The following is a 9455-nucleotide window of genomic DNA, read 5'->3' as shown; positions in this document are numbered from 1 at the left end:
ATAAATATTTTAAAATATTTTATTTTTTTAAAGTGCATGTGCGTGTCCATCTAAGGCAAAAAGAATGTCAGCTCCAATAGAGCTGGAGTTACAGGCAGTTGTGAGTCACCTAATGTGGGAGCTAGGAACCAAACACAGGTCCTATGGAAGAGCAAGAAGCAACTGAAACACCAAGACATCTCTCCAGTCCCCCAAAATGGTATCTTTAAGATATGTTTATCAGCACTTTCCATATAGTGTTATTTAGAAGTATAAAAATTTAAAACAGCCTATTTTTCAAAATAAGTTACTGATTAAATAATCCATGGTTAACCTATATAATTGAATACTATGGTCTACCAGTTCTGTCAAACTGGCAGCCTATGGACCATCTATATCCCAAGATTGCTACAAATGACCTGATGTATTTGTAGATGATAACATCATGGCACAGCTTCAAAAGATTAGATACTCTGGTAATACTAAAATATCATTAAAAATTAATGTGTTCAATAGCTTATTGAATGAAAAGGTTATTTACAAAGCACTATGTAATATGATCCATATATTCTCATTTATTATCTATTATTTTAACTGACACTAAAATTTGACATATTTGAGGGCACAATGTGATGATTTAGTTTGTGTACACATTCTGGAATGGATAATTGAGGATAAATTAGCACATCTATTACTTGTACATTCAGCATTTTGTGATGAGAACTTTAAAAAGATAATTCTTTTGGCTCTTTGGAAGGCACAATGTTCTAGTTAGCTATACCTGTTATTCTCAGTTGCAGCATCAGCCTGCCATGGCATAGGCACACAGGCACTGTTTTCTTACTTGTTAGTAACTTGTTCACACTGGCCATCCCTCTCCATAATCTCTTGTAACCACCATTATCCTCTCTATTCTGCAGCAGGCCCTGTGAGTCACACTTGACCGAGAACATGCAGCGTATCTTTATGTGTCTGCTTTGGCTAAGGAGTATTTACTCTGCATTTGTGTCTCGTAGGGAGAGTCGGAAATCACGCAGGGAAAGGAACTTGCTATGAAACGTATGCTAAGGCTCTTTGAAAGCAAATCTGATCACAGTGGGAATGGGAATCTGGACACAGCATATGACCAAGGAGATGCAAAAGGTATCCATCACAAGTTCTCTGCGCTGAGCAAAAAGAGACAGCATAGCAACATGGGATGCTTAAACTGCACAGTGGGACACATGGAGTGTGAGAATAAGAAAGAAGGAAAAAGCCTAGCTTCAGTAATATAAAGAAGTTTATTCTTTTATAAGCACACAGGAGTAGAAATTACTGCAATGACTTTTTTCAAATGTTTAGTGAGCTGTCACTACAGGTGATGGATTTAGGAGAAGCCAGAGACAGTGACACCAATGGAAACTGTAGGCAGAACTGTGTTTAATTTTGTAACCTTACACTCCTAATATAAAGGAATAAAAAAGTAATATGTAGGAAAATGTAGTTGGAATTCCCCAAATGTCTGAAAAGGATAATCTTTAAATCAGTGGCAGTGGTGGCTAGAATCACTAAGAAAATCATTTTGATGATACTCTTAGGGGAATGTAACTCACATGGATGTTATTTATAGCTTATATCCAAGATGCACAATGCAATGGAGTTAATTCCTGGCACAATTAATTAATTAACATTAGGTTAGGAATTCATGTGTCACTTAAACTCAGGTTGATGAAGCAGGACACATAGAAGTCATACTTGAGAGACTAAAGGTCCCCAATTTATCTTCCTAATTGATATTTAAGTTTTCTCCATTATAAGTATGTTTATGTGATTTGAGTTACCTCTAAACAGTGGCCTCATTATTTTCTTCAGGCTGAGGAGAAAGACACTGGAATGCAGAGCAAGCATTTAAAAATGGAGAAAATGGGACCTAGATATGATGAAAAGCTGCCAAGAATTGAAGATAGGCCTAGGTGCATCTTCCTTCAAAGGGCAGAATCTGTTGTAACATTAAACAGGGCTAACATCTGGGCTCAGTCCGGTGTTGTACAGCTGGACTGGTGCCATACAAACGTGAGCTTAGCTTGGTAAGAGCAAGGGATCCTTCCCTTATGCTGGAGAGTCTGGAGCAGCCATGTAAGAACTGCAGGTATCCCACAGGAGGCACAGAGCGCCTGAAAGGACACAGATAAGGACAGGGACGGTCAAGCTGTCAGTCACGCGTGATTATGGGAGGGAAGTCTTGATATCATCTAGGGATCTTGGGTCTCTGCCAATAAGAAAATTAGAAGGAAGGAGATAAATTGTGGTCACAGCAAACAAATGAGTTCTGTTAAAAGCAAAAGCATGCACCAACGAATCAGTCCCCAGGTGGGAAAGGGATTTACAAACCAAAATCTAAGGTCTAAAGCTCCTAGGGGAGCTTGGGTCTTCTATGTGCTTTCACTGTATGTCATCTGTGTTCCCTTTTATGGGTTGGTCAACTTAAACATAGAAGAGGGAGTTGATAGCTCAGAGAATAATGGAAGCGGAGGCATGGCCAGGACCCATCTTGTATGTGTACTGGCAAGTCAGCTGGATGTAGGGCCATGCCTTTGTCCTGGATGAAGTCAGAAGTTTGTCATCTCGTTGTGTAACCATGAGTCTGTATGTCAATATGCTTATCTGCTTCATTCTCTTCTTCTTCCACCTTAATCCTACATCCATTAAGTTGGCAGTCAAGACAGGCCATTGCAACACCATTCTAAACAATTTGACACTTAAGCACATCACATTTCTCTTCTTTTTAATTTTTAATTAAAATGTAATTCTATCATTTTCACACCCCATTTCTTCCTTCCAATCCATTCTGTAATCCTCTACCTTGCTACCTCTCAAATTCTTGGCCTCATTTTATTTGATTATTATTGTTATATTGTACGTGTGTGTTATATAGTGCATCTGCGTGAACACACACATATACATGTGTAACAATGTAAATACAACCTGCTGTATTCATTTAGTGCTGCTTGTATGTATATGATCTTAGAACTGACTACTCAGTATTTATAATCAGTTAGGGGCTCATCCCTGGGGAAGACTAATTTTCCTTTTCTCAGCAATGGCTAGTTGCCTGCATCTGTTTGTCTTGGAGTGGGACCCATTAGATTCCCTCCTTCCACAGCAGTCTGTTATTGTTTTCATTGTTAAACACATCACTTTTAGACCCTAACCCTTCACCCATTTCCCCATAGACTCACAGCCTTCTCATTATGCAAAATGAATTCACGCTACATTTCAATGTCTCCATAACTTTTAGCAGTTGTAAACAGATACAAAAGTTCCAAGTCCAGGTCTTATCTGAAACTCAAGGTAACCTCTTAACTGAACTGTAGGCAGAGACTGCTTGCTCATTTCCTGACTGCTCAGAACCAAATCATAACACAAAAACTATATTAATTACAACACTGCTTGACCAATATCTTAGGCATAATTTTAGGTAACTATTACATCTTAAATTAACCCATTTCTATTAGTCTATGAATCACCATGAGGTTGGGACCTACTGCTAAGGTTCCTGCTGACAGCTGGCATCTTTCTCCTTCGGCAGTTACACGGCATCTCTCTGACTCTACCTACTTTCTATATCTCTCTTCAGATTTCCCGCCTGGCTTTTCTCTACTAAGCCACTGGCCAAAACAGCTTCTTTAATAACCAATAGTAATAAACCATATTCATATCATACAGAGGAAAATCTCCACATTGCTGACTATGTATAAAATATTTGCAAAAAGCTACATATTTTAATAGAAAATGGAATGGAAAACATTTATACTCCAACATGGAAGAATGGGAACATACCAAGGAATGATTGCCTCAAAAAAAGACAGTAAGCCGGAGAGACAAACACCAAAACCCAACCCTCCACATACAACATTCTTGGGTCATGATAGAATTGTCTGGGATCCAAGAAGCATGGGTAGCCCCTTCTCTCCAACTCTGCCACTTGAAGTTCATATAGACTCTCTTCCACACAGGTTTCCTCAATGGACGTCACATGATCCTAGCATCCACCTGCCCCTGAGTTTCCCAATGGCAACTTAGGCTTTGCCCTTTGGGAGAACAGATCATGTTAGGTGAATTATGACTTCCTCATTGCTTTCATTTGGAAACTAGGAATGACACAAAGTAATGTGTTTGGGTGTCAAGTTGATAAGGGGCAGGTTTTAGATGATTTATCTTGGCTGTTCTATAATGGCCTTTCAGAGCTTTGTAGGAATTCTACCCTGTTTTGTTCCTATTGCTGTGATAAACATCATGATGAAAAGCAGCCAGGGAAGGAAAGTGTTTATTTCGCCTTACATTTTACAAACCAGTATAAAGGGAAGGTGGCACATGCCTTTGATACCATCACTTGGGAGGCAGAGGCAAGTGGACCTCTGGGAGTTCAAGGCTAACCTGGACTACAGAGTGATTTCTAGGACAGGCTCCAAAGCTACACAGAGAAACCATCTCTTGAACATCCAATAAACAAACAAACAAACAAATCAATAAATGATAATAAAAAAATAAAGGAAAGTCAGGGTAGGAACCTGTAGGTAGGAACTGAAACAGAGGCCATAGCAGAACTCTGCTTACTGGCTTGTTTCCCTGCCTTGTTGAACCTGCTTCTTCTAGTATTACTTTGCCCAGGGCTGACACCACCCCCAGTGTCCTGAGCCCTTTCACATTTATCATTAATAAAGAAAATGCCCTACAAAATTGTCTATAAACAATCTAATTGGGGTATTTTTTCAATTGGGGTTCCCCTTCCAAGCTAAGTTTAGCTTGTGTCAAATGGATGAGAGCAACAACAAAAAGATAAGAGGGAACACTGCAACCCTGACATACTCTGGATGACCTCAGTGGATCTTTGGCACCATGGCATAAGATTCCATGACCCCCATCCATCCTGTGCCTTCATGAATGGAAAACCAACACCATAAGAACAGCAATGCCCAGTTCTGCTGCCATCTGAGCATAGATGCTTTCCCTCTTGGACCACAGTTGTTCCAGCTTCTGTGTTCTGACCCTAGGGAATTGCTTCCCTAGAGAGTTGGTCCTGAGGTGCAGACAACCCCTTCAGCTGCATTCTAGTTTCAGGATCTCTCCTGTCAAATGAATTTGCATTTCCACAAGAAGGGACCACTGATGAGTAGGTCTCACCCACAGAAAACTTTTTGTTGTCTCAGTGTGAAGTGTTAAGTTTCTCTTTAGTAACACCACTTTCATTGACAATTACATCAGCATTTGGACTTTCTCTGTCTATAATATTAAATTTGCATATGTCCTTTTCATTATCAAACTGAGCAGTGTTCTTATTGTTCGTCTCTAATACGACTTTTTCTCATAGTAGATCTGGGTGAGAACAGTGATTGATAGCCATACTTCAACTCAAATACCATCCTATGTTGAAATCTTAGTTCATACTTGTTAAATCAAGTTAACTCATGCAAATTAGAACAGAAGTACAATGTAACCAGATTTTTTACCAGACTGTAACCTGCAGGACATCTAACCTACTTCATAATGGAGTACTTGGTCCCCTCTGAAAACTCCTAAGTAAGTCCTCCATTGTCTGCATTCTTTTGACCTTCTGGTTTTCCAAACTCCTACCAGAATGGTTAGTTAACCTCTGCTCACAATTCTAGGGCTATTTGAGCCCAATGTTAGAAAATTCTACAGTCAATAGAACTTTTGTTATAAGCATGATCTTTTCACTCAGCCTCCTCAGCTTATGTACTTACTGGAGAATGCCATAATTTGACTACCAGGAAGTATAAGAACATGTCCTCCTCAGCCCATGGTTTCTTGGGCTCCATGGACCTCTAGTGAAGAAGTAGATGATGGTGGATAGGAGACTGAAGAAACAGATCACAGAACAAGAGCCTAGTATGTTCTGAGTGACCTTCTTTCTCACTCTGAGCTTACTACCACAGCTGAAGACAGGGATGGCAAGCTGAGCCTTTAAGCACACTTCATAGTCAAACTGCATTAAACCATCAGGAGCAGCAAGCTAAGTGTCCTTAACAGGGGCTGCTCTGCCCACTTACTACCTCGAAAAATCTCCTGATGCTTATCTGTTCCCAGCATTATCAAGTGGGTGTTTATACCTGGCTTTCTCCTTGAGAATCTCTTAGTCCATGGTTCAGTTGATTTTTGTGGTTTGTGAAAGAATATAATTCTATTTGATAAGACTGAATGAAAGAAGCCAAGAGTCCCCACACTTCCTTGTCATTTCTTCACCTATTATGCCATGGTTTTTCCTTGAAAACAGTCACTGTCTATATATAGATTCCTTCCTTAACTATAAAATTAAAACAATGTTTGCCCTCTAAGATTCTCAGTGTCATTATGGGACTCAGACAAGAAAAGGTAGATAGAAACTCTTTGTAAACTTTGAAGTGTTATACACTTACAACCCATTGTTATTGCTGTTATTATTAAGGTGTTAGTAAATTGTGGATAGTCCTGAATTGTGTGTGACCTGTGTCTGATCTCAGATTGTCCATCCTCTCAGGACATTTCCAGAAGCATCTTGGGTTGTCTATCCAATTAAATCTCAGCAGTTTTTCATATATAATACAATATTTTTCTTACTAAATAAAACTTTATGCTCATTACAGTTCCTTAAGAACATGGTTGCCTTTTTGAAAATCTATGCTGGTGAAGTAAGATAATAAAGGGTGTTTAAAGGTAAATGTAGCTCCATTACTGCTGATTAAAGAGTTATTATTAGAAGGAAAAATGACTTTAGTCTGTATTTTATGGACAGATTCCCTGAGATCTGTATATATACTAATGAATAATCTTCTGTTACTAGAGGTATATGCTGTTTATTTGATCTGACCTTCAACGTCCCCTCACCAGCTTCTCTCTGCCCTGGCAGATTGCCTGCATACACTTCATCAACATGCATCTGATTGGGTTCTTCCAGTCCAAAGCCCTAGAAAATGATGACGAGAGAAAGACAAAGAGAGGGAGTAGGGTGAAGGGAGACAGACACATCAGGATGTGTGTGTCTGTCTGTCTGTCTGTCTGTTTGATGGGGGAGAGTCTTCTGTTTTGTGTTGATTTCACTGGTTAAATAAAGAAACTGCCTTGGCCCATTTGATAGGACAGAAAATTAGGTAGGTGGAGTAAACAGAACAGAATGCTGGGAGAAAGAAGCCGAGTCAGGCAGTTGCCATGATTCTTCCACTCCAGACAGAGTCAGGTTAAGATCTTTCCTGGTAAGCCAGCTCATGGTGCTACACAAAATATTAGAAATGGGTTAGATCAATATGTAAGAGCTAGCCAATAAGAGGTTAAAAATAATGGGCCAGGCAGTATTTAAAAAAATACAGTTTCCATGTAATTATTTCGGGTAAAGCTAACCAGGTGGTGGGACGCAGCCCTGCCACTCCCCACTACTACAGAGTGGCGTCCAACATGGGGCACCAAAATGTAGTGGCGTAAATAAAGACAGACAAAAATTTTAATAATATATTCAGCTTTAATTGGAAAAGAGACTTACAGAAACCGAGCTTCCAGCGAAAAACAAAAAAGCAGAAGGGGCGGGAGAGAGCACACCAACAATATTTATTAATAAAAAATATCCTCAGGCGACTCAAATAAGGTGATTGGCTGGGGCTACCCCTACATCTGACTGTCTCTCTCTCTCTCTCTCTCTCTCTCTCTCTCTCTCTCTCTCTCTCTCTATCTATCTATATATATATATACATATATATATCTTCAGTTCCTTAAATCTACTCCATCTAGTGACATCTCGAGAGGTCTAATTCCTTGACTCATAGACATATTGCCTGCTGTCTCTATATGACATAATCTTTTTAGTCGAGAAAGTGTTCTCCCCCTTTATCCATTTTCCCTAAGAATGAAAACATCCCATCTGTAATGAATCCTAGACTAGTTTGCAATTCTCTTTGTGCTTGGCAGCGCCTAGCACATTTCTCCTATTAATATGTTGGAATCCTAACCCCAATATGATGATAGTAAGAGACAGGTCTTAGAAACCATGGATTTATGAAAGTAGAATGCACAATGATATCAATGCCTCTATAACGCACACTCCATAGGAAATCTTGCATTTATTTCAGGTGAGGACATAGCAAGCCAACAAACTGATACTGACAAGATATGAAATCTAACAGTCTTAAATTTCAAACCCTCCCACTTTCAGAACTGTGAGAAATGAAGGTTGGTTGTTAAAGCCCTGCAGGAAAGGATGGTCTATCAGAGCTCTCTGGAATGACTGGAACAGTCTGCAGAATGGCAGTGATCTCTTACTTCTAACATTTACACCTTGGGTCCTTGCACTTCTCCTGAGTACAGATTACATATCATCCAGCACAACAGCTTTGGTTGGGTCTTTTTCTGAGTTGCTTCATCTTGTTTAGAATATCAATTTTCTTTCAGCTACTCAATTTTGGATATAAATATGAAGGTAGAATGTCACGATGTCTTACTTGGCAAATAATAAAATACCACATGCCCAGGACAACAAGGAGCATCTGATAAACAATCTGTTTGAGCTGATAAAAAAAAAAAACCTACCATCTGTGAAATCACCAATGAATATAGTAAAAACACCTTATTCTAAACACAAAACAGGAGAGATACTCCAGAGGGCAACACCACACACCTGTCAGGCTGAATTCAGCATGGCACAGAGAAAGCCACTTTGTCAAAACAACATTGGGGCAATTGTCCAGGGAATGGCCAGCAAATTAACTTCTTACTGTAACTGGAATCAAGTTGGCAGTGTCCTTTCTTGTACAGAGATGCAGTCCCCTTCAGTGCCATGTGAATGCCTTGTGTACACAGATCTACAATCAATTCTTTAACCTCATTGCTGACACACACACACACACACACACACACACACACTGTGATGTTTTACTTGTGGTTCAAATCATTCAGTTGGCTTTTTGTTCCTCTTTTGTTCCTTTAGTTTCTTTATCCGCTTTAAAGCTTGTCTGTAGCCGATTGTTTCTGCAGTGATTGTGTAAAGAGATGATGTATAATCTGAGTACTTGGATACTGGTGATTAAAATGGAACAGAATGAAGAACTTACAGTAGTTGGGAGCATGACTCTGAGTGAAACCAGACTGACAGTGAAATAAATCCAATAGAACTGATGTGTCTTTGAAGCCTGTTGCTGTTCCATATATTCTGACAATGTGGAAAGATGCAACAAGTCAGCCAGAATAAATGGCACAATTTTAATGACTTTCTTAGAGATAAAACAGTATGAAAGATACTGTAATTTTTTTATTGTAGTTTTAAAGAACTCAGATTTGGTCTGTCCGTTTCTCGTTGGATCATCTGCCCCAGTGGATTATCTATATTAGAATAATTGAGGAGGTAAAACCCACATTACTGGAGGCCACCATCTCATGAGCTGGGATCCTGAACTAAGTAAAAAGGAGGCCATCAGCTCAGGACTGGCATTCATTATTCTCTGATCTCTGACTGA

Source organism: Chionomys nivalis, chromosome 4, assembly GCF_950005125.1.
Source record: "Chionomys nivalis chromosome 4, mChiNiv1.1, whole genome shotgun sequence".
Classification (NCBI taxonomy): domain Eukaryota; kingdom Metazoa; phylum Chordata; class Mammalia; order Rodentia; family Cricetidae; genus Chionomys; species Chionomys nivalis.
Note: the sequence above shows the minus strand (reverse complement) of the source record.